Genomic DNA, 8,566 nt, shown 5'->3' on the forward strand with positions numbered 1-8,566 from the left:
TCCCTGTAAGATAATTTACCCCCATTTTTAGATTTTGGATATTTATTTTTTTTCTGTGCTCAAACCATAGCTTATATTATTTTAGACACTTTATTTTCCTTCCTGAATATAATTATTTTATTTTTTTAATATTGAAACATCTTGTTTTTTAAGATTTAAATTCAGAAAATCAAAAATGGGTCAATTTAGTTTTTATCATCGGCAAATTTATTTACATTCTTTTAGAAACATTATTTAAATTCTTTACTGCTTACTGATAGTATAGTTCTGATGTTCGTCCAATTGTTCTTCTTAGTAAAGAATTGCATGTCAAGGGAACCCGGCAATGCCTGTTTAACAAATGCATATATCACTTTTTTTTCTGTAAAACTTCCAGTTTCTCTTGGTAAAACTTCAGGTTTTATTATATACATAGAAATTTATATACGGTATAAAACCTTCAGAATCTTTATCCAAGAACTTTGATAGAAGCCACAAAAAATTAAGCATAAACTACAAGACAAATTACATACATTATACATCATACAAAATGAAGAATTTCTGTGGAAATTATCCCAGGATTTCAGCTATTAATTTAAATTCTTATAACATTCTCTTAGCGTGATTTCAAGTCCAGAAATATAAAAAATGCGTTTGAAACATAATTCTAAGTTCGAACTAATAAACAAAAACTTCCAGTTTTAGACTAAAAACCATAATAAAAAGTGACACCCACTTACCAACGAAATATTCACTGAAAACTCAACCGAGGAAGTTAACTACTCTTGCAACACAACGAAACCAGAACTTAACGGAGCAAGCAGCCAAAGAAAAGGAATGCTTCGAGAGTCTCTGCAGCTTCAAAAAAGAAAACAAAAAGCAGAATCAGTAAAAGAAGATCAGCATGCCGCTGCAAGGTCACGTGGCATCCCTCCTTTTTCATTGTAAGAGTGCGAGAGAGAGCTAGTGAAACAGGAATAGGTAGGGAAAGAGGTTGTTTGTTGATGAGTCAGAAATTGGCACTACTTTTCGCTGCCACCTGCACCTTTGCGCATCCCAGACTCCGTTATTCTGCAGTTGGAATGATTTAATCGTGAAGTACTTTTTGTTTGCTTCAAGTTTCAATGTGCATTTCTTAAATAAGCTTAGTTGTAGGATGGAATGACCGGTGAATTCAAATGATGATTCTGAAATGCTAGTAGGTGCTTGAAAAGTTTGTCAGATTTTTTAAATACATAGCAATAATAAAATCTCGGTAAGTCGACACATCGTAGCATAAGCAAATTATCAGAGGAAATCTAAATTGTATCTATGCATGTAATATTCTTTTATGTGACGTAGATGAAGGAGACTCTTTCTAATAACATGCAGTAGAGAGATCATTATTTTCACTGTAATAAATATAATGTTAGTATAATAAGCATATTTACTCAGCATACGTAACACAACTTGACTTAAGGACAGTCGGCGTTATAAGAGCAAGCTAAGATGGAATCAAAAACTAAGAAACCTGATTTATAACTCTTTAGAGTTGCATAGTGTTATTGTTCTAATATCATTTGCTATCAAAAGTACTGGTTTAAACATGATTAATTCTAAATATATTATAATATTTTAGGTAAGAAGTGTAAGTAGCTAAATTAAATGAAACATATTGCAACTACCTTTATTGAACAAACTTGAAACACCTTACCCTTAAAACTAATAATCATAGGACACTAATTAAAAAATATAAAAATTTTCAACTCTAAAAATTTCAAAATTTACAAGACAGCAGAAGTCGAACATTTAAATGCCACAACTTTGAGAATAATAACAGCGAAATTTCGAGCATTGTCACTCAAAACAATCTGATGTGGACACCTCATGACTCCTCGTTAGATTACTAAATTATACAAATGTTTGCTGCACTTCATTTAAACCTATTTCCTCCAATTATTCTAACTTAATTAAACGATCTCTGAAGGCAAGATGAAAATGACAAAAAAATTGCAAAAATTATTTTTTCCCCAACTATAACTATAAGAACTAGGAGACGGCATCAAAAATTAGATTTCGTTACTTGTTCAAAATTAATTATTTTAATGTGACATTGCCAATTTTCGTCATTTAAATGCCTCTGCATCTTTACCGCACTTCATTTTGTGGGGTCTACCTTTTTTTTTTCAGAAGCATTCACAGTAGACCCTGCTTGAAAAGACTGCGCAGTGAATTCTCGCTATGTCTTTGAAAAACAGATACTACAGAAGATTTAAATAACCCTTTTATTTGAACTAACGTAACAAGATACATTTACCCGGTGCTCACAATTCACCACCACGTTTGAAATAAAATGTAGAAAATAAAAATGTAAAATCACAATAAATTAGGATGGCTAAACGACTGGCTCCTTATTTATCTAAACCGCTAAATCGGTTGCACACAGCAAAGTCGAGCCTAGAATATCAATATTGCCTGAAGAGGGTGGCTAACACCAAATAGGACAGCTGTTTCAAATATGCAAGCATAAACTCAGAACTAAATCCACTACTACTCCTCTCGAACTCTTGAAACCGCAACTTAAATACTACTTCTGAACATACTTAGATTTTGCATACTTCGTCATTAAAATTTACATTTCGGCAGGAAACTGAAATGAGGCGAGAAAAGAAACGTAAACTGAAAATAATTGGTTAGAATAAAATAAGGTCTTTACAATTTAAACATGTTTCCTCGAATTATTCTTACTCAGTTAACCAGTCCCTCAAGGCAAATTGAAAATGACATAAAAAAGTTCAAATTTTTAAATTAAATATCCCATTCCCTTTCATTATTTAAAACATTGTTTTAATTGGAAGTATAAGACTATGACAAACTATTGCGAAAATAAAGGCCGTCCAAGGACACACACACACATATAGTATATATATATATATATATATATATACATATATATATATACCCCCTTTCTGATTTTAAATACTTGCTTTATATAAACTTACTGGTATTGAATTTGACTTATTTTGGGTCTTTGTGTAGAACTGATTCTAAATTTCTTACTTTTTGTCTATATATATATATATATATATATATATGTAATAAACGCAAAATTTAGAAGTACTAATGTGGGAACATTGTGAGTTAGAAACGCAGAAAGTACTGATGTCGGAGCACGTAGATGGCATATTGAAGAGGAAGAATTCTGATTGCGTCGTAGGCTAATATGTTAGGTTCGTAATATCTAAGAAACTTGGCAGTCGAGGCAGTTTTATTTCCATTTTTATTTCCAGTTGACATTTGTAGCCACAATCGCTTGGCACTCTGGTCGTGCCTGTTCACAGAACAATTTTGATACTCTTGTGATGCAAGCGATCATTGCAGCTCATAGATGATTGCAGCAAAGTGTCTGGTCACAATGAAGGCACAAGCGAAAAAAGGGAAGAATGTGGCAGTAGTAATGCAGAGGAAGAAAGGAGGGAGTCGAAACGTTTTAGTTCGAGTTAGTTTTGGTTTTCAATTATTTTGATTGGGCAAGAGACATCTGCTTTAAGCGATACGTAAGATCGCACGATTACTTTGAATAACACAGTTTAGACTTATGACGCTATTTCTATCCAAATTAAATAAAACTAAAAGAGGTTAGAACCAATTAAAATTAAAAGTTTGCTTTCATATTGTTTATCTCACATATATATATCACTGCTTTCTAATTATCAGTTTGAATAATTTAAACTCAGTCTTTTTTAGTTTTGGTTCTTGCTTGAGGAAAACTTTTTCACCTATTAATTACTGTTAATTGATCGGAAGTTAGTTTGTTCCCCTTTAAAAGTGAACAGATTTCCGGTCAATGAAGATAATTACTTAGTTTGTTGGTTACACTTTCGCTTTTAATTATTCCATTTTAATACATGTTAACGTGTAAATTCATTTCAATACCTACGCCTGCGTATCTGCCTACGGTCGGAGCACTTTTTTTTAAAAACATAGAATTCTGATGAAATATATATTTATTTAGTCAAAATAGGATATCAAATCATGAAAGTAGGTAAATTTTTAGAAATATTTTCATAATTTTTTTAAATATATGCAATTTTATGCAAATTTTTAGGAGAATTTAACACTTACGTTAAATGTCGTATATTTTTTCCTACAGCATATATTTCAATTTTATTTATACTGTATACTACTACAACACTCATCTGTGTTATGAACTAAAATGTTTATGATATTTCTAAAATTTACTAAAATATGTATAATTACATGAAAAAACACAGTTTTTTGTAAAATATTTGTTATCGTTTTATATAGAAATGCTTATAAAACAATCAAATAATTAAATAGAACTTAGATTGAAGCTTAAAACCTAGTAAATAATATAGAAAACACTATAGTGAAATTTAATAGAGATACCTTTAGAACTTTTTGAGTAATTACATTTCTTATATGTAAAAACACTAGAGAAAAATTAGTTTTCCAGAAAACGCATTTAAAGATTTCACATTAACAGAAAAACTGTTCTGTTGTATTTACACACTTAAAATTGTCCACATTTGTACATCACGCCCTCCATATCTTTATACTTAAGTAATTTTGATTTCCTATTTGATTTTAATTTTTTTTTCTGGCTATTTTCGAAATGAGCGACGAATGAAGTTTCGAGTTCTTTATTCTTTCGTTATCAATTTCAAAGTAATTTTAATCATTTCTTGTTCAATTGATATGCCTAAATGTTCAAAGACAGGAAGTAATCCAAGATACCCTGAAATAAAAATTAAAACTACTATATATGCACCCAGCAATATAGTCTTTATACCTAATCGCAATGTTGCCAGACCAAGTTAAAAAAACCGCAATGTTGCCAGTCCTAGTTAAAAAAATTAAGGCAAATAATTAATGCCAGAAACAAAAATAAGTACCCAGAATTAAAATGAAGTGTTTTAGCACAATTTTACACACAAACAGGTAAGAAAAAACACGGATAACAATATTGTTTACCTTTAAGTTGAGCCTTTTAAATGGCACTTCCGGTCTTTCTGCTTTCACTTCCAGTGCAGTTAATTGGCTATATCTTCTCTTCTAATTATCACAAACGTAAAAATGAACCATTTTCGGAATCCTACAAAACTGACCGTCCAAATTGGGCAATTAAAAAAATCGACTTTTTTCGCCGAAATCGTTTTTTTAACGTAGGCAGATACCTTAAGTACTTTATTTCCAAAGTAGATAAACTATTTAATAATCTACTAAGCAGTTCCGTGTACAAAATTTCACCGTTCTGCGATTTATAGTTTTTGCGTTATGTGAGATACATACTTACGTACTTACAGTCATCACAAAAATATCCCTTTTAAATCCATTTTACAATCTTTTTGGAAGAGGAAGAGTCCTTTATTCTGTCCGTACGTACATACGTTAAGCAAAAATATCGTCCGAATTGCTTCGGGAACGGTCAAAATGGATATAACTTTTGAAATATGATACCCCAAAGTTTTCGTGATTACAATACTCCCTTTTTACTTAGTACAAGGAAGTAAAAATAGTAAATAGACTTTTGCAAGGATTTCTCTGCATTCTTAAACTAAAAACACTGTATTCCTTTGAAATGTATACAGTTATCTCTGGTGAACAATGAAAATGGCATAAACAACTCTTGCCTTTATTGAAGTTTTCAAATTTATCAAAGCAGGACTAAAAAGAGTATCCGTGATAGAAATACAAATATTAATTATAATCCACATCCCTCTTGCAATATTTTTAAATGAACATAAATCTTCTTCAATGGTAATAATTTTTTTGCAAGTATACTAAAAAAAAAAAAAAAAAAAAAAAAAAAAAAAAAAAAAAAATTTACACTTCAAAGTGGTCAACTATATTATTGAAAACTAAGATATAAAATTCCTACCAAAATAGAAACTAACAAGGAAACTGATACTTTTGCCTCGTAGAGTTTTTTATCCAATCATAAGCCAAATCAATTTTATTAAATCTTTCCGAACACGCAAAAAACTCTTTCTTTTTTCTTTTCAATCTTAATATAAGAAACTGCATCAAGTATGCTGTGAACCTCAAATTCTATGATTAAAAGCGATAAGCAATATTATGACAATAACAGCATTTTCTCTCAAGAAAATAAATTTATAAAACTTTGTTCACAACTTTCGTAAGCACATTATTACAGAAAACCTGGAAATTATAGAAATCTTAAAACTTAGAAATCTTATGCAACAAGGTACTAAATTCCGACTTACTACCAAAATCCACACTAAAATAAATTTTCACAACAGTGTCTTTAACATTAGCCGTAACATTGTCCAAACCAAGTAATAAATTTGAACTACTGTTTATTTCTTTGGAGTAAAAAAATAATATTTCTAAACAAACTGAAAAAACCCGCAGTGCTCTCGCCGTAATTCGAACACCAGACTTCCCGATCACGCGGCGTACGTGCTTCTAGTTACACTGCGAAAACAAATTTATGACGTCTTTTCTGAACTTAATAATTCACTTTGAAAAATAGATTATTATTCTGAATCATTCACTTTTCAATAATTTTATTTTTTTTATTTAAACATAAAATCTTCAAATAATTAATAGAATAACTATGAAAAATTTACATTTACATTTAGATATATTGATAATATTGTTCTATTCAATAGTTTGGGTTTCAGTAAATTATCCAAAATGTTCAAAATCTTAACCAAACCAATTTCAACATCATCAATAGTATTGATTACCTGATGTTAAAATTCTCAACTGGATAAAAAAAAAAAAAAAAAAAAAAAAAAAAAAAAAAAAAAACCGAAAGATTTCGGATTTAATATTACGCTCAAAGGGGCTTTTTTAACGTTTTATATGTTACCGTTATTTATTAAATATCATGTACTTCGCACTTAAACCATAAAATTCAATTCAACAGCAATACCACAAAATATTTGAAAAAAAGCCAATCTTTATAATTTCCGATGCACAGTCTCATGCGCTGGAGATAAAAATATTTTTCTTCTCCGTACAGTGTTGCCATTACTCGCTTTGAAATCGGTGGATTTGCAAATCAAAAATTCTGTAAATCTTTAATTTGGGCTTCCAGATGCTCATATTCGATTGGAAGCCTAAGTTATTAAAATTTTGATGGCTCTATGTACCTTTGTTTTGTCACAATGCGATAAATATACATACATTAATGCAGATTCTTCATTATTTAATTTCTTTAAATGTAATGCAGGGCTTGGTTTCAACAATTTTAAAAGTGAAACGCCGTTTTATAGTGGACGACGCAAAATGCCAAAACGAGATTAGTAGCCCTTCTGGGAAAATTGCCCCTTTGGGCTAAAAAAATCCTTCTTTGTAAAAAGGGGTTATTTAAATTTAATTCCAATAAACTAATAAAATGGAATTTGAATATCTCTAAAAAAGTAATTACCAACACAATAATTAAGCAATTTTAAGAGTTAAATAAATTTCCACTGACATTTGGCCTAAAAACTTCGCTTGCTTAAAATCACACTTTCCATAATAAAATTCACCTAACTTCTTTTTAAATTTGCAAACAATAAAATTGCACATTCTGGAGACATTAGGTTATTTTGATGCTGGAGATGTGAAAAATTTGCAATATCCTCGCCGTGACTCGAACCCTGGACCTCTCGAATACTCGTCGAATATGCTTCCAATTACACCATAAAGGCATGACGTAATCAGGGAGAAAATATCTTAGATACCCCTTTTAAAGGGCGACTGGCGATAAGGGGGCCGCTCGCCAAATTCAGATGGCGACAAGTTATCGGCCTCCACCATTTCGTTCGGACGCCACTTGTAGAGTGATTAGGTTATTTTAATGCTAGAGAAGTGAAAAATGTACAGTGCCCTCGCCGGGACTCGAACTGGTCCTCTCCAATAAGCACCGAGTGTACTCCCGTTGCACCACGAAGGCATGCTGGGTGGAGGGAGAAAATACCTTACAATACTAGGTCCTTCTAGTGCTTCTTATGACTAATGATAAGAAATACCTAAAACCTAAAAAGGAATTATTTACTTTTTTTTCCCTTTTTTTTACAGCTGATTCACTGGGGCAGTTAGCATATCAGCCAGGTTTCACCTCTGATGAAGTTAACGTTTGTATAAAAGTTCTTGGATTGCAGGCTCCCCAACGCTATGTCTGGCGATGGGGCAAGTAAATTGACGCGTTTCAGTTTTTTTTTCAAACTCAAAGTCCACAAAATATACTTTAATGTGCAAGATAAGTACTGGACAAATCAGTGGTTCAGAGATGGAAGAAGATGGAAGAAGGTGTTTTATGAAGAAAACAATTTCAGTTTTCACATGTTCAGAACTGAAGATGGATAGATACAATTTAAATACTGTTAATGGGCTTCCACAATGTGAACACTTAATGTGTTGGGCAGATCGACGGTTCTCAACCTTTTGATTAACGCATTCCATATAAACAAAAACAGAAATACTTTAATACCCCCAGTACATTTTACAATGATTATTTCTTAATTTCTCAATAAAAATATTTAAAAATATATATTTTTTCCCATTTGCACAACCATTTAGCTATTTGTATTAAATAGGCACCCATAAAAATATATTAGGTTGAAAGATTTGT

General features: G+C 31.1%; 1 protein-coding gene across 3 annotated transcripts in view; it reads right to left on the minus strand.

Moving 5' to 3' along the window:
• LOC118201726 (uncharacterized) overlaps positions 1 to 927 on the minus strand; it is a 149,885-nt gene extending 148,958 nt beyond the window's left edge. For all 3 annotated transcript variants that reach the window (XM_085824808.1, XM_085824797.1, XM_085824801.1), the window contains exon 1: positions 720 to 927. The gene's annotated coding sequence lies outside the window, so the exon portion shown is untranslated. The remainder of the gene's footprint in view (positions 1 to 719) is intronic.
• Between the last annotated feature and the right edge of the window lie 7,639 nt (positions 928 to 8,566).

Source organism: Stegodyphus dumicola, chromosome 1, assembly GCF_044657685.1.
Source record: "Stegodyphus dumicola isolate Sdum_Otavi_A_Nest chromosome 1, ASM4465768v1".
Classification (NCBI taxonomy): Eukaryota; Metazoa; Arthropoda; class Arachnida; order Araneae; family Eresidae; genus Stegodyphus; species Stegodyphus dumicola.